This window comes from Cnephaeus nilssonii (genome assembly GCF_951640355.1).
Source record: "Cnephaeus nilssonii genome assembly, chromosome: 19".
Lineage (NCBI taxonomy): Eukaryota > Metazoa > Chordata > Mammalia > Chiroptera > Vespertilionidae > Cnephaeus > Cnephaeus nilssonii.
In genome coordinates this window covers 10,632,056-10,653,279 of record NC_137090.1, presented here as the reverse complement: position 1 = coordinate 10,653,279, position 21,224 = coordinate 10,632,056, and the positions used below count along the sequence as shown (strand labels likewise).

General features: G+C 52.8%; 1 long non-coding RNA gene across 1 annotated transcript; it reads left to right on the top strand.

Annotated features, from left to right (window-relative positions):
• The first annotated feature begins 3,756 nt into the window (after nt 1-3,756).
• LOC307115025 lies at nt 3,757-17,723 on the top strand. The gene is made up of 3 exons (XR_013815064.1): nt 3,757-4,528; nt 14,409-14,619; nt 17,213-17,723. It is a non-coding gene; the product is annotated as an uncharacterized lncRNA (long non-coding RNA).
• The last annotated feature ends 3,501 nt before the right edge of the window (nt 17,724-21,224 follow it).

Sequence of the window (21,224 nt, the reverse complement as noted above, 5' to 3'; positions counted from 1 at the left end):
AGGCCTCCTTGCTAAAATGAACATGATATCTACAGGACAGATCAAAACTTCAGGCTACCTGAAGGAGGGGGTAGCCTCCCCAGCCCTCAGTTCCTGGCCAAATACCACAGTCCTGGAGGAGGTCATTTCTCTCCCAGACCCCTTGGCTACTTGGGGAGCCCCTTGGAATCAACTGAGTGACCAGCAAAAGGGATTCATATATTTTAAGGATGGCAGCACAACCATCATACCTGATAAGCCTTGCTTTCTATCTGTGCCTCTCAACCCTTAAGAGACATCTCTGATAAAGGACAGTTCTCAAGGGTCCACACCATTAGCCAAATGGCAACAGTCATCTTAGCAATAGCGGATGCCTTGGCCAACAATTGGCATCATTGGCACATTTTTTTTTCAGACCTTCAGGCTATTGCCAATGACCTAGCTGTCTGGTCCAATAGTGAGGACAATAACAACAGCTCTTTATTCAAAGTCACAACCTTTGGGGTAAAGAACTATTGGAATGTTCTTGTTTCACAGATGGCCAAAAATATAAATCAAGGTCAGATACATCTTTGCACATACTAAATTCACAATACGAGGCCTCACCAAGACACTATCCTCTTCAGAGTTCCAGACATTATTGAAAGTGACCAGGGCATTCATTTCTAAAAATACATAACACAGGGCCCTTGAACAAGGCATTCAATAGAATTTTCACCTCCATTACTGGCTTCAGGCTGTAGGCCTCATAAAACATCATAATGGCTTACATAGAAAAGTTCAAATTTAATTAAATGCAATGACACATTTTAGCTAGTCAAACATCAGGGGTGAATTGTAATAGAGTCCATGTTTGTTAATGGGCTTGATCATCTTTTCATATGATTATTGGCTCATAATGTAGGCAGTAAAAGAATTCTCAATAAATTTAAAAGGATTGATGTTATACAAAGTATGTTTTCTGACCAAAGCAGAATTAAAGCCAAAATCTGTAACAGATTTGACAAATCATTAAAACTCGTGAAAACTAAACAACATACTGAGCTTGTATCTGTTTAAAAGTATGTTTGTGTTGTTGACAGTATTACAGATGTCCCCTTTTGCTCCCTCTACCCAGCCCTTCCCCCCTGCTCCCACTCCACCTTTACCTCACTATTGTCTGTGCCGATGGGCTATGCATATACGTATATAAATTCTTCAGTTTACCTCTCCCTGTCCCCCTCCCCTCCCCTCTGAGATATATCAGTCTGTTCCATGCCTCCATGACTCTGGACTTATTTTGTTGGTCAATTTATTTTGTTCATTAGATTCTACAAATAAGTGAGATCACATGATATTTGTCTTTCTGTGTCTGGCTTATTTCACTTAGCACCATAATCTCCAGATCCATCCATGGTATTCTCAAAGGGTAAACGATCCTTCTTTTTTATAGCTGCATAGTATTCCATTATATACATGTCCCATAGCTATATATTTTTTTAACCATTCATCTATTGATGGACACTTGGGCTGTTTTCAGATCTTAGCTATGTAAATAACACTGCTATGAACATAGGCGTACATATATTCTTTCTGATTGGTGTTTTATGATTCTTAGGATATATTCCCAGACGTGGGGTTGCTGGGTCAAACAGCAGTTCCATTTTTAATTTTTTGAAGAAACTCCATATTGTTTTCCCTGAGTTTATATCTTAAGAAGTTAGGCCCTGGCCAGTTTGGCTCAGTGGATAGAGTGTCAGCCTGCGGAATGAAGGGTCCCAGTTTCAATTCTGGTCAAGGGCACATGCCCAGGTTGTGGGCTCGATCCCCAGTGTGGGGCATGCGGGAGGCAGCCAATCAATGATTCTCTCTCATCGTTGATGTTTCTGACTCTCTCTCCCTCTCCCTTCCTCTCTGAAATATATATATGTTAGGAAAAAATAAAAGAGTAAATTACACTTAGAGTAAACTGAAGGAAGAAAATAATAAATATAAAAGTTGAAATAAATTAAATAGAAAATGTATAAACAATAAAAAATATCAATGAAACAAACACTAAAAAACAAAGATCAATGAAACCTTACAAGGCAAAAAGGGCTTTGCAAATGTGATCAGGGACATTGAGATGGGAGATTATCTTGAATTACTCAGGAAGGACCAATCTAGTCACATGGGTCTTTAAAATTAGAGAAACTTTCCTGGCTGAACCAGAGAGATGAAACCAAAGAAGAAAAGGAAATTTGGCCGGGGCTGGTGTTTCTCAGTGGTTAGCATATCAGCCCATGTACAGAATGGTCTCAGGTTCAATTCCCAGTCAAAGGCACATGGATTTGCTCCCACCCCCAGTCTGGGTATGCAAGGGAGGCAACCAATCCATGTGTCTCTCTCACATCGATACTTCTCTCCCCCTTCCACTCTCTCTGAAAAGCAATGGAAAAAATAATCTCATGTGAGGATTAACAAAAACAAAAAAAGGAAATTTGAAGCCTAAGAGGTACTTTAATGGCCACTGATGGCTTTGAAAGTGAGGAAATGAGGCAGGATAATAAGAAGTCAGGAAAATTCCCTGGCAAGTGGAATGGGGAAACTGAGACAGATGGCTGATTCAAATTGGTTATTGATTAGGAGGAGTTATAAGGGAGACTTCTGATAGGCTAGAAATATGGCTGGAAATATCTTGATCTAGATGGTGTTACACATGTGTATATATGCAAAAATGCATTAAGTCATACACTTAATTTTAACACCCTTTGCTGTGTTTATATTATACATCAATAAAATGTAAAGAAAATAGAAAAATAGATTCAACCATGGAAATACAACTTAACTTTACCATATTTCTACATTCAGACTTAAGTGGCTATAGAATAAAATCACCATTTGGATGCTTTTTTCCCCTCCTGGCAGTACAGGCTCACCATAACCTGCAAACCAGATCAGGATGCAAAGACAAACATGATCACCCAGCCTGCTCCTCCATTCAGAGGAAATAAACTGAGACCGGCAGAGGTGCGGGCTGGAGTTCCACAATGAGTTAGTGGCAGAACCAGCCTAGAACTCAGATCTCAGACACACCCCATTCTACTCCTGGGCGACTGTTTGCAAGAAAGGGCTGGGTACGGTGGGTAGGTACGGGTGGGTCGCCAGGCCAGTCCATGCTGGCAGAGGAGGAAGAGGTCAGGTCTCAGGCCAGGCAGGCAGGGCAACTCCTGGAGACCAGCCAGCTTGGAGTCAGGGAGGCTGGAACTCCAACCATCTGTGGCCGTGTCGCTGGTTTTAAGTAAGTTGGAACCTCTATTTGGGTCTCAGAGAGAAATAAAGAGAAGAGCCTGCGGTTTCAAGATGACACTCAAGGAACCCCAAGGGCCCCCAAAAAACAACAAAACCCAACAACCCCACAAACGCCAAGGGGACCCAGGGGCTGGGATGTAAAGTGAAACTTGCAAGCTCTTCCTTTGACCTTGGCCAAGGTCGGTCCCTCTGGACTCACTCCTCTGTTCGTTCAGTGGAGGATGGTCCCATTTAAGGCCCAGGGAACAGAAGAAAAGAACAGGTTGGAGGGCGGTCCTCAGCCCGGTGCTGCCCCCCAGGCAGGACGGAGCCCCAGACCAGCGGGGCGGCGGGGAGGGCGTGCAGGAAGCCCCTCCGTGGCAGCATCAAACAGGAGACTGGCTACAACAGGGCGAGGACCCTGATGGGGGTAGGGGTAGGGTGGGGGTGGGGCGGGGGAGCACAGAGACGGAGGAGGGTCCCCGGCTCTCCCCCTCCACGCTCTGCGTTCTCCATGGGGATCGGTGGCCTCCAGCGGAGGGTCTATGCGCCCCCTCCCCTTCTCAGACTCCACCCGCCTCGCCCCTCTCACATTTCCAACTCCCAAGGACAACTTGTCGCTGGCTTCCGAAGCTGGGGCTTCTTCCTGTCCCCCAGACTCTGCTCTCCTTTTGTCTGTTTCTGCATTTGACGGTTTCTGAGATTGGCTTCTCTCTCTCTCTCTCTCTCTCTCTCTCTCTCTCTCTCTCTCTCTCTCTCTCACACACACACACACACACACACACACACACACACACACACACAGGCGCATGCATACACACCCTCTCTCTGCCGGCCATCTCGTCGCCTTTCCTCCGAGGCTCCAGCCTTTCACCAGCGCGCCGGCCCGTTCGCGTTCCTGGAATCTTTACGCAGCGACCCGATGGCGCCCCGGGGAGGGGGCAGGTGAGATTCGCAGGAGCCCCGCCCGGGACGCGGAGGAAGGTGGCGCCAGCGCCAATCCGCCGCTGGGGGCCCTGCCCGGCCCTCCCCCACCCCCACCCCCACCCCTCCGGTTCTCTGGCGCCAGTGGGACCGAGGACGCAGGAGTCCCTTTGCGCCCCCAGCGCCGGGCTGCGCCCCTGACCTAGACGCCGCGCCCGGAGGCCTCAAGGGGCGGGGGCTGGGCCGGCGACCTGGAGCCGCCCAGTCCTCAGGCTCCCGGGCGGCGGTCACCTTGGTCCCTGGACGGTGTGGCGCCTAAAGGCCGGAGTTCCTGCAGCCTGCGAGGACGCGCGCGGGAGACCGGGCGGCTGGGAAGGTAGGTGAGGCTCTCCCCGCCCTTCCTCTCGCTGCTGGGGACCGCCACCAGGCAGATCCGAGCGCGGGCGGGCGGGCAAGACCCCCTCCTGGACTGGGCAACCCCGGCCGCGCACTGAGGATTGATGCCGCGGCGGGCGTGAGCTGTAGGGACCACAGTTAACCTTGAGCTCCGACCGATCCCACCTCCCTGAGGGGCCTGGGGCGCCCGCGCAAAGCCATGGCCTCCCGTTCTCTCCCACCCCATTCTCCTTCTCCAAGCCAGGGTGTGTGAGGGGCAGAGGGTGGCCTCCCATCCCTCTCCCACGACTTGGGCTCCCCAGAGCCCGTGTTGAATGTGCAGCCTCAGCCCCGTCTCCACTCACAACCCCGAATTCCAATGAAGGTCGCGGGAGAGGCAGGGATCTGCTACCCTGAGCGGCCTCGTGGGTAGGGGTCGCTTAGGAAGGGCTGTTCCTCTTTCTCTATGGAAACTAGGGATTGGTCTGGAACGCTGGATCCCTACAGGAGCCCCAGGTCCCCACGTTGTGGAATCACCGGGTCTCTCTCGCAGCCCCCCCCTGAAAGGGATGGGGGAAGTGCTCGGGGAAGCCTCTTGCTGTCCACCGCCTTTCATTGAGGGAGGAGACCTCGGCCTCCTTGCCTTCTGGACGGCGCTGGGGCTCGGTGGCCTCCTGCCTGGAAGAGCCGGATCTGAATCTGCAGGGATGCCAGGCACCGCCATCTTGCTTGAGACTCAGACTCACAAAAATCGAGCGAGTGCTTTTTTTGTAAGAGGGCCTGTTGTTTGTAGGAGGAGGCGGGAGGCAGGGGAAAGCTCCCCATCTCTATGGACCGGGCCAAGACCAAATTGGATGGATTTTGAAAAGGCATGCGTGTGTAGAGAAACGGCATACTGAGCCTGCAGGGTGGGTATTGTGGTCGCTTAGGAAGGGGTGACCCTCAGGAGTCAGCGAGGAACCCCGTATCAGGGCAGCGGTGCCTCTCGGAATATTAAGCATCGCGTCAAGATTGAGGGTTTGTACAAACATGTAAAGGATTCATGGAATTATGTGCTCCCGATTGTGCTCAATAATAAAGGTAGCGGGTGGGAGATTCATATCGTCACCTCTATATCCTCATTCCAAAGTACAACAGTGCACAACATAGTTCCCATATTCCACATGTCAAATGTGGACACATCCAGCATAGAAGAGTACTTTCTAGAATCAAGAGAAGCATAAAGATACAGAAGTGGAGGTTTGCATTTGTCAGTGTGCTTCCCTGATCCTTGCAGGAAGAGAGCCAGGGCTTTTCCTGATATAATCTTCCCTCCAAATCCCCTTTTTCCCAGAGTCAGATGGAGAGGCCTCCTCACTCCCCCAGCCCAGGAGGGGGAAGCCTTCTTCCACTCAACCACATTGCCCTGGGCTTCCCAGGAGGCAAGTTGCCTGCTCCCTGCCAGGGCTAAGACCCACCACCCCAACACACACATACACACGCACATACACACGCACACTGCCCCGAACAAGTGCGAGAAAAGGCTTTCCTAGCCCCAGGCAAGGCACTGTGGGAGACCTCAGAGGCCCTTAAGAAGAGTCCCTCACTCTCACACTGCAAATTGGACACCCAGTCCCCCACCTCTACCCCCAGCAGATGGCTGGCAGTTCTGCCTTATCACCCCTCAGAAAGCACTGATCCTATGACAGGAGCATCTGTTAGGCTGGAACTTAGTCTCCAGCCCACCCTGCCTCCGACTTCTCTTCCTGGCCTGATTCAAACAAGCACCAGGCTGCAAGTGCTGCTGGATGAGAGAGTTTGATTATTTTGATCTGTTGGAGTTTTCTCTTGTTTTCTCCTCCCTTGTTGCTCTCTTTTTCTTGGGTTTTGGCTTCTGTTTCTCTCGAACATAGAAAGACAGGAAATCCTAACTTCTCTGGGCTTGGAGGGAATGAATAGAGAAAGGAAGGAATAGATGACCCACCCAGGAAGCACCCAGAACTGTGATTGGAAACATGAAGTCATCATAGTAGACCCTTCCCCCCAAGGCTGAGAGGCCATGAAGTTCCACAATCACCCCTTAAGTCCCCCCTCAATGCTAGCATCTTCTCTGAGAGGAACTAAGAATGTGGAGCTTCTGCAGTTTTCAAAAATAGGAAGAGGAAAAAATTCCTGAGGTTATTCAGGTGGCCGGATGTGGAGGGAGTCTGCAGTTTGGCCAGGAGGCCTGGGCTCACAGAAAAATGAAATCCTCGGGGCTGACGGCACTGGGGCAAGTCCTGCTTCCTGAGCCTCGGGTGCGGGCAGGCTTGGCCCTGACCTGGGCTCCACAGGGGAGCTGGGCTGTTCCCCAGGAGGAGGTGAGATCAGGGGACTGGAGGTCCAGGTCCCTCTCCTGCCTGGATGCCTCATGGGCCCCAGAACCTATTCTGAGCCAAAAAGCAGGAAAAGCTGAAAGAAAGAACATCCAGATCTGTAATCTGCTTAGACGCCCAGAGCCATGCTGAAAGCAGTGGAGATAAGCCTGTCTCCTTGACCCCAACTCGCCTGTTTGGATGGGGTCGGCTCGAGGCTCAGATCTTGGCCTCTAGAGCACAGTGTCTATGGAGCTAGTTTATAGGATTTGTGGCTTCTTACCTCCTTTCCCCGTGGCCCCCCTTGCTTCCTTCCTTCCCTCCCTTTCCAGAGCTTCTCAGAAGGTGACCAGGGCTTTCTGTAGAGCCCTGGATCCCACAGTTTCCCAGGGTTTAGACCCCTGAGACAGCAGGTTAAGAACTTCTATTTGGATTGATCAGAGGAGTTCATGTCTGGAAAGTGCCGAGACCAAATACGAATGCTCATGTGGCTCTCCACTTTCTGCTCTTTAGCGGATGCCCGGTGCTTACGGGGTCCACCGCCCGTGAAAGCACCCGGTGGAGGCGTTCCTATCCGCCCCCCAACTGTCTGGAAAGCAAAGGGCAAAAGACACCCGGGCCTGAAAGGTGGTCACAAATCTCAAGCCTTTTCGTCGGGAAGATGCCTGAATGTACACCCTCACGCAGCTCCCTCTCCATCCTTCCCCAGCCCTCTCCTCAGCCCCTTACAGGAATAGCAGACAGCCTTTACCACAAGGTAAAGCGCCCCTATCCCCATCCCATCGCCCCTCCTGGGGTGGCCTTGCTGCCCCCTTCTGAGCCCTCCCTTTTGAAGTCTTCCTGGGCTAGTGTTCCAGGCTGAATCGGAGGCAAGGGCTTAGTTCAGAATGAACTGGGTATAAAATAATAACGATGAGAAAAATAACCATGAACTCCAGCGCCTCCTCCATTCTGAGAAGTTTCTCCTTAAACTAGGGCGGAGGCCGGTGCCCTGGCCCAGCCGTCAAGGACTGATCCGAATGCCCCAAACTCTGTCAGAGGGAGAGAAGCCAGTATCCAGAGACCTCATCCTTGAACACGTTGAAAGAGAGAGGATCCAAATGTCTGGCTAGTAAACTTCTTACCTCTTCCGCAGTCCATCCCTCCTCGCCCCGGGATTGGTCTCCTGGGCGGGGTGGGCCCGAGGGAGGGAACTAGGCGACTCCTGCGAGCTGAGACTCTCCTCTTGGCCGCTCCGACGGCTCCCGGAGAGACCGCGTCCCTGCGTCGTTGCCGTGGGTCCAGGGTGCCTGGCGGTTGGGGTGATGGGAGAAGTCGTGGTGAGGGGGTTTGAGATCGCTGCGTCCTTCAGTCCCCAACTCCGCCCGCCTTTAGCAAGGCGCCCACGTCCCAAGTCCTGTCTAGGGTGCCCTAGCGCGGGGCCAGCGCGGCGGTCCCCCACGGCCGCACCCCGAAGTGCTTTGCCGAGGATCAGCAGAGTGAAGCTCCCTGGGCACGCCGCTGGCCTGCACTGCGACTGTCCCCGCTGCGGCAGGAGGACAGGAAGATCAGATCGCGGGCAGGGCGACGGCTGAGTCGGAGCCTCAGAGTTGGGGGCACCTCGGGACTCTGTCTCCAGCCCCCGGTGCCTCCCGCTCAGCCGAATTGGAAAAGGGGGGTTTGACATCGAGCTTCAGTGTCCGGAGCGACAAGCACGCGGCGAAGGGAGGTCGCAATGAACATAGGTGTCCCTTGCGAGCGCTGCTGTCTAAGGAGGAATGGGCTGGGCGGGGGGGCTCTGTCCAGCCACCAGCGTAAGGAGAGGCTGAGCCAGCGCCTTGCCCCAAGCGGATCCTGGATCCTCGGTGGCGCGGGGACCGCGCAAGCTGGGCGGGGGCGGGTGGGGGCAGTGAGTAGCTTCTCCCCGCGGTCGGCCCCGAGGAGAGTGGGTCCTGGTCTCTGGGCCTCGGCTCTCCCTCCAGGCCGCCGCCGGCGCCAGCACCACTGGCCCCATTTCCCGGCTCTGGATTTTCCTCCCAGGTGCGCCTTTCCTCACCACAAGCCCGCCAGCTCCCCCGCGGAGAGGCACCTCAGTCCTCCTGTACCCACTAATTAATCAGAGAGCCCTGGGGAGGCCCAAGAGTTGTAAATGGGAGGTTTAGAGCGAGGGGGCGCTGATGAGGCCAACAATCTCCGGGTAAAGACGCGAACCGAACCGGAGGCGCGCCTGGCCGCGGAGCCGGCACCTATGCGCCCTTCTCAGCACGCGGGTTTTGGCCGCTCCACCTGCTCCAGCTCCCGCCTCCTGTCGGGCTGTTTCCCTTCGCTCTGGCCACCTTGGAGGACCCCTTTCTCCGTGCCTGCTTCTGTCCGCCGGTCCCAATGTCTCTTGCGCCCTTTTCCGTGCCCAGCCCCGACCAAGAGAACTTGCAGGCCGCCGCCGGCGCCAGCACCACTGGCCCCATTTCCCGGCTCTGGATTGCAGGTCAGGGCGAGAGGTCTTGGCCGGCGGCCGGGCTCCCGGATCTCGGACGCAGCACCGCAGGCTGGGCTGGAGCTGAGAGAGCTAGAGACCTGGGGAAATATATGCCCACCCCCACCCCCAAGAGCGAGGACATTTGCAGGAAAAACAGACCCTGAAACTTTTGGTTCTCTTTCGGGGTGGACCAGCTCAGGACAAGGCAGCAAGTGGCAGGAGTGATCCAGGCCCAGGGGAGAAAAGCTCCGTTTTATTTTTGTTAGAGACGTAGAGGCTTTGTACGCGCCTTCTCTGTGTGGACAAGGGGGACAAGGTAGGGCCTTCTGAGTCTCAGCACAGTGGATCCTGGGGAGGCCTGGGGGGAATATCACCCAACTTTGTGATACACACAACGTTAGTCCTCTCTTTTCATTTATCTTGCGGGAGACCCAGGTCTATTTTATTGCCTCTCTCTGCAGCCCATTTGTGGTATCTGTATGTGAATGGTGAGTGAAAGGTTCTTAACATTTGGGGAGGGGGTGTCACTCATTGATCCTTTAAATCTGATGAAAGTTATTGATTCCTACCTCCCCAGGAAAAAAATGCACTTATGTAATAGTCACCAAATCCCACAATTTCAGAGGTTTTCAGACCCTTGGACCCAGGTTAAGATCTCCTGTTTGGATTGATCAAAGAAGCTGGTATCTGGAAAATGCAGAGACCAAATATGGTCCTTTAATGCAGGTCTCACACCCCCCCACGCCCCCCGCAACCTTCTGTGGCTGATATCTTGGTGTTTGCCAGGTCAACCTTCACCTTTATTTTTTTAAAATATATTTTATTGATTTTTTACAGAGAGGAAGGGAGAGGGATAGAGAGCTAGAAACATCCATGAGAGAGAAACATCGACCAGCTGCCTCCTGCACACCCCCTACCGGGGATGTGCCCGCAACCAATGTACATGCCCTTGACCAGAATCGAACCTGGGACCCTTCAGTTCGCAGACCAACGCTCTAGCCACTGAGCCAAACCGTCAACCTTCACCTTTAAAAGTACTCCTCTCCCCACCACTACTAGTGGGGTCTGGCTTCCCTGTGGGGGTCCGTCTTTCCTCCCTTCCCAGGACAAGGGGGCTCAAGCAAGGGGGAAAAGCTTTGCTGGGGAAAACTGATTTGGGGATGGGACCATCTGCTGGAGGGAAGTTGGGCTTGGGCAGCCTCCCAGGGAGTAAAAAAACACTGAAACTCCTGGGACGGGAAGTCTATCTAGAGACAACCCCCTAGATAATTTTGTCTGTGAGTCAAATAAAGGGGACCAGGCAATAGAATGTTCTAATCTACCTGTTTCGTTTCCTCAGAGACTCTGGGCTTAGCCAAGGTTAGAGGCTGGGGGATACCAAACTCTGGGCTAAAAGGGAAAAGATTTGTTCCGAAACATTTGTGTAACTTGTTTGTAGGAGCCAAAAAAAAACAACAAACAAAAAAAAAAAACAGGTGGCCCCTGACAAAGCAGGGTGAAGGGGTAGAGGTTGAGTGGGAGTGGGAGTGGGGTGGGAGGTTTAGGAACCTAGTCTCACCCAGCCCACTGTGTTTGGCTTACGTAGATGTAGCTCTTCCTCCCCAGCCTGTACTAGTAAAAGCTCCTGACCTTCTCCCACAGTCCTGTGAACTGACCAAGCTAGGTCTTTCAGAAGAAAAGTCACGTTTCCTTGAGGTCTATGATATGAATAAACTTCCTTCTTTTAGGACGATATTCAGATAAATGAAGGGAACTGGAAATTATCTGCTTTATTGTATCCTCCCCCTACACACAGACATACACATTCCAAACCCAATCCCACCTGGCTGGTCCTGAATTGCCTACACATCTCAGGCAAATGTGACTTGGGGCAGGAAAGACCCACACCCATTTCTGCTTGCCCCTCTCTGAGCTGGCACAACCATCACCTACCAGCCAATGATTGGTTGGCTAATAGTATTCAGAATCCTGCCTGGGGGAAAAAAAGAAAGAAAGAAAAGAAAAACAACAACAACACGATTTTCTGCTTGGGATAACTTAAACTGAATAATTCTGGCTGTGAACACCTTGCCTAAATGCTTTTAATCAGAGCAGAAGAACTATATGTCTATTTGTTCCCGACTTTCCTAATTAAAAAAGTTAATTCGTGTTCTCAGGAACTTCCCACTGAGGGTCAGAAGCCTCTAGACAGTTCTTTGCCCCGCCCACCGCAAGGCCATCCCCCACCGTGGAGTTGGCCTCTTTCTGACAGACAGTGGGAGGGGGTGCCCTCAGACCCTCTGGCTCCACCCTTGCACCAGGACTTTGGCCCTGAGAAGGCAATGCTGCCAAGGCCAGACGTTCTTGCCCAGCAAGGTCGCCCCCTCCCAGGGTTCCTGGACTCCTTTCCCGGAGCAGACACCTCTCCCTGACCCTGGCTGCAAGTCAGCACTCTGACCACTGGTGGGGTGCAGCTCCGGCTGGAGCCCTGGAGCTTAGCCCGCTGCTGGGCACACAGTAGGCACTCCACTCAGGAAATGTTGTTGAATGTGGAATGAAAGTTTGCACCAGGCAGAGGTCAAAAACTTGTTTGGGGAGTCTCTGTGGCTGATGCACGGAGGGCTCCAAGGCCTCCTGGCTGCCCAGGAAATGAGCAAGACCTCGATGTGTTAATTCCAGCTTCCTGGGCCCCCTGTTTCTTTTCTACTCACTCTCTAGGGCGGGATCTGGCTACTCGGGCAAAGGGAAAAGGCTCACTGAGAATCTCCATGAGAATATGCTGCCACTCCCCAGACCTTTCCCCCACCAGATCCAGATATTTCAGGCTAAAGGGAGTTTGAACCTGAAATGAGCCAGATAATTGCCCCAATTCTCTGTTCCTCATTGAAGAGGGAGTTACAGGCCAAGGGGTTCAAGTGGCCTCACTTTTATGGACATTGCTCTAAGTCAAAAGAATTCATTATCCATATGCAGGCTGAGGGGCACACACTCCGATCTAGACTGGTTCTCTGGGAACAAAGCAGGCTCTTCCTCTCCCCCTCTGCCTCCTCCTCCACCTCTTTCTCTCTCTTCCTCCCTCCCCCCCCCTTTTCGTTATTAATAGTTGCTATTTACTAAATGCTCCCTGTTTACCTGGCATTGTGCTAAACCCTAGTCACATTGTACATTAATTAATCCTTACAAGGATCCTAAGAGTTAAGATAGCCAGATTTTGCAGATGCAGAAGCTAACTTATTTTTCCAGTCATGAAGCCCGTGTGTGTGTGTGTGTGTGTGTGTGTGTGTGTGTGTGTAATAATGTTGCTGTGATACTGGCAGATTTGAATGCTCAAGAGGTTTAACATGGAATGGACTGGGAATAAAATTGACAATGAAAAGCTCTTGAAGTTTTTGAAATATGGAATGTTTCAATAGAGTACAGATAGTTTCTCCTGTCTTAAAGTGAACAAAGAAGTGATGCAATTAACTGGCTAATTCTGAGCCCCAAATGCTTTCCCTTGAAATGGGCGGATAATGAGGCTGACAGAATGTTCCCATTTGAATTTGCCTGATGTTGTTCCATGTTTCCCTCCTAACTTGTGAGGCGTACAGACGCGCGCACACACACACACATTCACCCACACAGGAATGCTGACGCACACAGACCTAGCTCTATCCTGTCTCTAGTCTTTTATGACTCAGCCCTGGGAATGAAAATAGGGTTTGAGCAGAATAACATGCCCAAGGCTCCCGATGTGCTCTCAGCAATTAGGCACACCTCCCCCCCCCCCCCCCCCCCGCGACAGCCCCTGCCAGGCTGGGAAAGATGTCTCTCCAAGGCCCCAGCCCTGGGCAGGCCCTGCACCCTCGTCTACCATGCTAGGCAAGTGCCCTTTGCTGGCCCTCTGTCCCTTTCCTTCCCTCTTTCCCTGCAGAGTATTCTCCTCCGGGACCACTGTCCTGAGAATAACTTTGGAGAAACGTCTGGAAGAGGGCTGTGAAGTATAAAAAGGCATCTCTGCCTTAGGGGAAGGGAGAGAGGGACCCCCATTTTTCCTACCCCACTCTTCTCAGATTCTGGATGTTTCTGAGCTCAGAGTCAGAGGGGCTAAATGCAGAACAAGGCTTCTTTTTCCCTACCCCACCCTAGAACTCAGTCTCCATTCGAGTCAAGGTAGTGACCCCACTGTCTGCCCTAAATGACCTTCTCTTTTTGGTTTATGGGACGGTCATGTATTCAACACCTTCTCTTAGTCACCAGAGCCTCTTCTATAAAGCATTCAAACCTCACAACAACCCCTTTAAAGGTCTTTTTCATCCGGGCCTTTGAGGGCCTCAGGCACTTGCCCGCAATCACACACAGCCAGGGAGGTTGTAAGCTGGCCACGTCCTGGAAGGGAGGGGGCCGTACTTGTCTTGGCTCCCAATCCTAGCTGAGCTGCTCCTAGAGTGGCTTCCAATTCCCTTATATGCTCCCCCAAATCTCAGACCCAGAAACCCCTTAACTTCCAACATAGACAACCGACAAAGGCTGCCTTTCTGGAAATGCATTTTGCTTACAAAAAAGACATTGTTGCCAAGGTCCTCAGAGTTTGGGGGTAAGAACATTCCATTCGAGGAGAGGACACATCCTCCAGTTCTGCTTCACCACTTGTAACAGCTGCTCTGATCTTGGCTAACCACTTCATTTCTTTCTTTCTTTCTTTTTAAAAATATTTTTATTGATTTCAGAGAGGAAGGGAGAGGAAGAGAAAGATAGAAACATCCATGATGAGAGAGAACATTCATTGGCTGCCTCCTGCACGCCCCCCACTGGGGATCGAGCCCGCAACCCGGGCATGTGCCCCTGACCAGAATCGAACCTGAGACCCTTGATTCCACAGGCCAACACTCTATCCACTGAGCCAAATGGGCCAGGGCCACTTCATTTCTTGGGGCCTCCGTGTTTTCTTTTGGAGGTTAGGGAAGGGGGATGTTGAAGATTCTGGCGCTGCCCTTGAGCTGGCTACTGGGGAGATCAAAGGAGATTTGGTCTGTGGAAGGCTCCCTAAAGGATGGGGGTAAAGGGTAGGGAGCGGATGGAGTGATTCCTTTCCCAGCCTTCACCCGTTTAATGGTGTTTCTTTCGCTTGGCAGAGGTCGCCAAAGGTGCCATACCAGCGGCCAGCTCCAAGCCAAGCCCAGTGAGTCTGCAGGAACCAGACCCTTCACCCTTCACCTGGCTTGGGACACGGAGCTGCAGGAAGATCTTTCTAGTTCAGCGTAGACTCAACGCCAGGGCGCCGCCTAGAGGCCAGCCGCGGCCTCAGCGTCACCCGCCAACGACCATCGAGCTACTCCAGCCTCGGTCAGAAATTGGGGGGGAGAGAGGGAATCCAGCTTGTCGAGTCTCAGGGATGTGACTTCTGCACTTCTGACTTCTCTGAGACACCCCAGCCCTCACCAACGAACCCTAAGAAGGGATCGGGAAGGCCCAGAAATATTTATTCTTGTGACTCTCACTAAATGGAAGGGAGTGTCAATTTCCGTTTCTTTGAGGATCCTGTGTTTTGCACTCTGTGTCTATATTGCCTCCTCTCACCGTCCAAATTGCCCAGCCCCCTCCAGTTATGCTAAACTCTGCTTTATCTCCACGGAGGGAGGGAGTAGGGAACCCTTACCCCTAAATCTGACAGCATGGTTACCTTCATTTTTAATTCTCTGAATAATTTGAAGATCGACGTGCTTTTGGAAAAGCAGTCAGAAAACTTTTGAGCGTGAAAAAAAAAACCCCCACCATTGTCTAAGTGGCCTTTACTCGCTGAATGGCCATCAGCTCAACTAGTGTATGAACGACAGTCTGGAGGGTGCTTGTGGGCACTAGCGCCCCTGTCGGTGGCTGTCTGTGCTGGCCATTTGAAAGCTGACTCCTTTGGAATGAGAAGGCTGGCTGACGCCTCTGGGAATGGGTTTGAGCTGTTGTTCCACGACATGCAGCGAGTTTCCTTTTAAAAACTGGGATCCACGACCTGGGTCCTGAGAATGGGGGTAGGGGAAGCCACAGAGCCCCTGAAAAGTGTATGCAAAACTTATATGTCATTTGAAGGCCAAGGCCTCTTCAGATTTTCTAGAGTCTAGGACTAAAATAGTCCAATCCCCTTTCCTTGGCCCAGGGAGCCTCTGACCTCCTCCCCCCCCACCCCCACCACACACTGCAGGCCCCTGGGGTGGGTCAGGGCCTGGGTAATAGTCTTGAATGGTGAGGAAACTGCTGGTCCCTCAGTTCTGCCCTCTGCCCGTCACTAACAGTTCCCAGAGGCAAATCCTGAGAGGAGGGGTGACTGCCAGTAGCTGCCATCACAGTATTTTTAATAAAAATATAGCATGATAAAGTGCAAGATGAGGGAGTTCGGGCAAATAATGAGGAGGGGAGCTGGAGGGGCCTCCCCACGCATATCCTAGAATATAAATGTTGGGGTGAAAACAGCTATTTCTTGTCCTTCAGCTGTTAATTAGTTCCCCTCTTCCTCCTCCTTGGTGCAAGGAAGGGGCCAGTGGCCCCCCTGACCCCTTGCGGCAGAGTGGGACTGCCTGCATCAGTTAGCCTTTCAGAAAATTCAGGAACTGTAGACCACAGCCTAGTATTTTTCTGCCCATTCCACTTTTTTCACCATTGAGAAAGAAATCCCCAGCAGTTCTCAGGCACCTGTTTGTTGTGTGTGTGTGTGTGTGTGTGTGTGCGCGCGCGCGCAGCGCGCGCGCGCGCGCGCTTTAAGGAGCGGTATGGAAGGCCACACCTGTGTGTGTGGGGGGGGGGGGGGGGAGGAAGGTGCCTTCCAGGCACCAAATCCTCACCTGAGTCTGCAGCTGGGTCCCACTCTTGTACCCAAGCCCACTCAAGAGTGGGAAGCCTGCAGCTGGGTCCCACTCTTGTACCTGAGCCTGAGCTCATCTCCGCTCTCCAGCGCCTCTTAGACCTGACCCATCGGCGTTTCGCGGGTGAATGACTGTGAGGTGTGCTCAAATTCCTTCGCTCTGCCACCCAGAAGCAACCCTAACCAGGCCCCTCAGCAGACCAGTGAGCAGGAAACCAGTAACTTCACTCCCAGTTATCTGGAACCCACAGCGCACAGGGGTTTTTTCCCTAGTTGCGGTGTACGATGGCCTAATAGCGATTCCAAACGCGGATTCCACAAAGTTTTATAAAAACCAAACCCGAGTAGAAAAGAACCAGGGCGCTCTGGAGAGGGTCCTGGGCATCCAGGTAGCGGCTGCTTTTGTTGGATGTTGAGGCTTTTGAAGAGCCGGGGAGAGGAGCCGCGGCGGAGCTCGGCGCAGGCGGGTTTGGACACTACTCAGCGCGGCGGGCACTCCACCTCCCCAAGCGCAGACCCTGGGGTTTCCGCTAGCAGCCCCTGCCCTCAGGCCCCGACCCCTCTTCTCTTCTGGCAAGTACCTGGCAACATACGGGCGGGCGGGGCAGGACCAAGGTCTGGCCGCTGGAGACGGAAAGAGAAAAACAAAAAACCCGCTTTCGGCGGACAGATGCAAAGAACGGAGTGGTCCAGGGCGTGGTGGGCAGCGCCGGGCTTTAGCCTGGAAGGGCCGGCCGCCTAACTGCGTTGGTGACGATCCGGGAGTCCCATTCGGGCCGGTGAGCCCAAGCAGTGGCGTGCGCGGGGCCCGGGACTGCGGTGCAGGCGGTGCGTCCCGTCCGGGCCTCGGCCTCGCGGCCGCCTGCGCCCCCGCGCCCCGCGCCCGCCGGCGGGGACAGGGCCAGCGCGGCGGCTCCTCCGAGCGCAGGGCACGCCTGGCAAAGCCCGGGGCCGGGGCTGCCTCTCTCGACGCAAAGTCTGCTGCAGCGGGGGGAAAGAAAGGGGGGGACCGGGGCGGGGGATTTTGCGGCTCGTAAATTTGTTTCCCCTGCCTTTTAACCCGCCCCCGGCCGTCTGTCTTTTCAGGACGCGAGGGGATGTAAACCGTTTGAAGTTCATCAACACGGTGAAGTTTTATTGTATTTCCGGTCCCCAAGATTTACACCCGGGAGGGGGAGCGGGCGGCCAGGCGGACTTCTTCGCTCCCTAGGACTTCCCCGCCGGACACGTGGCCGCTCGGACACTCACCTCCCGGGCGAGGGCGGGAGGGAGCCGGGCGGGACAGGACTCGCATCCGCCGCACCTTCCCGCAGCCGCTCGGGTCCAGCGCCTTCGCCTTCGCCGCCGCCGCCGCCCAGGTAAGTCCGACGCCGCGGCCCGCTCGGCCGCCAACCGCGCGTGGGAGAGTTTGCGTGAGCACCTGCGAGGACGCGGGTGTCTGGAGAGGCAGAGGTGGCCGTAGCGGGCATCGGTGGCGGCCTGGAAGCCAAGGGCCCAGGCTGAAGGCCGGGAAGAAAGAAGCAAATCTGTTCTCCGAGCCCGCAGCCTCCCTCCCGGCTTCGTTTGTGAATTCGGAATAGATTGTCTTACCTGGGACACCTTCCCAGCAGCGTGACTTCCCAGCGACTGTTCAGGTCAGCAGCCGGCCTTCCCTTCCAGTCGGTTCTTCTGTTTGCTCCCTAGTCTTCCTGATAACTTTCTCGCACTCCCGCCCACCGTCATTTCTCCGCACTCCTCTCCACTCTCCTGTCTGCATCCCAGCCTTGAAACTGGGGTTTGGTGTCGGGCTTGAGGATTTGGCTTCTCAGAGCTACTACCCTGGGCGACCCTGGAATAGAGCCTCACCTGGATAACAGTTGGAAGTTGAGAAATCTTTTTATCTGTGGAGACCTCCGGCTGCATAAACAGAGGTTGATAAACCAAGCAGGAATATCAACCCATCCCGGAGGCCCTGTCCCGGTCTGGGGTTGGGCCCAGGGCCCCTCCGGCCAGGGCTCCTGAAAGACAGCAAAAGTTCCTGGAATCCGAGCTGCCAGGATGAGCGAGCCCCAGAATGGTTTTGCCTGGAGTCCTGCCTCCAGTTCTTTGGATATGTTGTTTAATGGCAACTGTGTTCTGTGAGGGAAGAGGTGGAGGGAAATGAATGAAGTTAGCCCGCTGGCCGTTTTGGCCCACAAAATGGCTGCAGGGCCCTGCCCCCAGTGGGCCCTTGACCCCCCGGAGCCCGAACTGGAACTGCTGAGTGAATTAGGTAGTTTCATGTTGTTGGGCCTGGATTTCTGAACACAACGACATTAAACCACCCGACTCACGGCAGTTACTGCCCCTCGCTTAGCTGGAGGAGTAGGGGCATGGGGAGGGAGGCAGTCAGGACTATGCAAAACAGTGAAGCGGTCTGAGGTCCCTCAACCAGGAGCAGCCAGGATGTTCCAGGGAGAAGATATCTCAGAAGTTCTAGAGTGTCTCCCCACCTCTGCATTTTTAAAATGTGTATTGGGAGGGAAAGGAGGAGTGGGGAGCACTCCACTCTCCAAAGGGCACATTGCTGAGCTGTTCTGCAGAGCCCAGTGGTGGTAGTTGGGGCTTTGAGCTTCCTTCCTTGGGGTCTTGGGCTCCTGTCTGCCTTCAGATTTCCCAATAAAAGTTCCCCCAACTTGGCAAATGCTAGCTTTCAAGAGACACAGGGCGTCACTGAGGTCTTGGTAACCCCTTGAGGGGCAGGGCTCCAGGCAGCTTTACTTTAGGTCCTTGAGGAGGGCTCAGTATAGCTCATCCCCAAAGGGAAACATCAGGATCCTTTGCAATTTCAGCCTCTGGCCCTCCAGGCTCCTTCCTAGAGCCCCCTAGTGGGACAGCGGTGGGTTAAAAAAAAAAAAAAAAGTCCTTTGCTCAATCTCACAATTGGCTCCTGCCCTACCGAGAGGCCCAGGCTTCCTCATAGACCCTTGGTCTGGCTGCAGGTTTACCTAGGTCTTGAGGGCCAACTCCTGGGACAGGGGTCTGACTTGTAGGCTAGTGGGGAGCTCAGTCTTGGGCAGTTCATTCAGACTGATAGGGTGACCGGTGATGGAGCAGGGGGTGGGGCAGGGGCAAAGCTGTGATACCCTCTTTGACCCCAGCCCTCTCCAGGCTCCTGGCTCTCTGCCCAGGGAAGGAATAACTAGAAGTGCTGGCGGAAGGCAGGCGTGGGATGGTCCAAAGCATAAGCTAACTTTTGTTCCCAAAGTACCCACCCCCCCTGCTTGAGGCAGAGGAAATGTAGAAAGGGGCCCAACCGGATGGGGCTCCGTGGCGCCAGGCTGACTTGGATGGCAAAGGAGGGGGTCTCTGAACAACAGGCCTCTGCTAGGGTGGAGGGGCCCTCAGGAGACCCACCCCCCACCCAGAGGAAATGCAACCTTCAACGCTGTCCTGGTGAGCAAGGCCCACTCTGCTGCCCCCTGACATTTTCTTGTCCTCGGTCTGGGTGAAGATGGTCTGGAGCGTCCTGCTGCCTTACCTTGCTTCTCCCTGGGGCTCTCACAAACCTGCCCAGCCACTCGGAGCCTCACTGTCTTCCATCCCTGGCGTCCCCTGGCCACCCCCTCCCAGGAACAGTGCTGTAAAAAGAAAAAAAGGGGGATGTTAGAGAGAAAGGAGGAAATAAAGTCTTTGGAAAGCAGAGAGTTTTACAACAGCCACAGGTTTTATGGAAGCAATTTCGTAATAACCTTCTACCTGCTCAGCTCCTTTCTGTCCCGCCGGCTGCCCACCCCGTTTGGCCTCCTGGATGCTCCCTCCCAAAGAGTCAGCCCCACCCGCCCCCACCTTCCAGATCCCTGATGGCTGCGAGTTGGTAAGAGGAGATTCCAGAGATCTGCCTGGGCCGCTGACCTCTCAGGCCTTCCTTTCACCTCTGACGCTTGGGGAGGGAGGTTGAGAAGAAGATTTCGTTGCTTTTCAGTGAAAATCCCCACTCGCAGGGCGTGGAAGCACTGAGGTTCGAACTCGTGTGCAGAGTCGATGTGACTCATTTTGGAGGCCGTTTTGTAAAAAGGGTGAGGGTTCTGGGGTCCTTGATTTCTCCCCGCCTTGGAGCAAAGTGTCTCCACATCTCCTTTCCCAAAGGGGGACTGGACTCTGATTGTGGGTCAGAAGATCTCAGGGTGCTTGGGGACAGAGACTCAGGGACTTTTCTGATTTCGTTGTACACAGCAGTGCTTTTTTTGATGTGACCTCCACAGTTACCGGAGAGCTTTCACATTAAACTCAGCTCTACCTACTGGTCCAATGCACCCTTGTGTGGAACATACTCATGCACAACTAATAGTGTCTTCATCTGGTGCCCATCACCACCATGAAATAAGGATCACGCGACGCACACTGCCCCTGCAGCTTTGGGAAAGATACGCAGTAAAGGATTTCATGGTCGGACAAAAAAGTCACAAAATTCCATGACCTCCCTGAACCAGTTTGAGGCATTTCCTTCACCTTCCAGAGAAATATTTTAGAAGGAAGTTGTAAAAGAATCCAGATTTAAGTCACATGCATTTGTTGGAGAATACGGACGGTATATATTTTGCCTGAATATCAAGTCAACAGGCAGATTTTCAATGGAAGCTTCCGAATCAACTAATGTTTTATAGCTGCAATTCAAGTATACAAATACTCAAGTTTTTGCCCTTTTCATAGGGGTGTGATGGTTATAAAAATGTACACAAAAGCTTTTGGATCATAGATCTTATATGAGTAGAGCTGTAAATCGACATTACAGGCGTTATTCACACATCCATCCACATACATCCCACTAGATCTTACATACAAATGCTTAAGCAATCCAGTATTATGGCTGGGCAGATTTACTCATTACATATTCTATATGCAGCATAGAGTACAGTATATTTGCACACTAGGTTCAATATTGATTTGAAATATACATATAGGATATACACATCTATTCAAACACAGCATGCATAAATTTCAGCTTAGCTTATCGATTAAAAACAATCTTTCCCCCTTTATTATTTTTGTTTTTACTTTCTTCTTTTTTTGTTTTTGTTTATTTCCCCCTCTGTTTAAAATTTTCTCTTATTGACAAGGACCCCTCTAAAAGCCACCC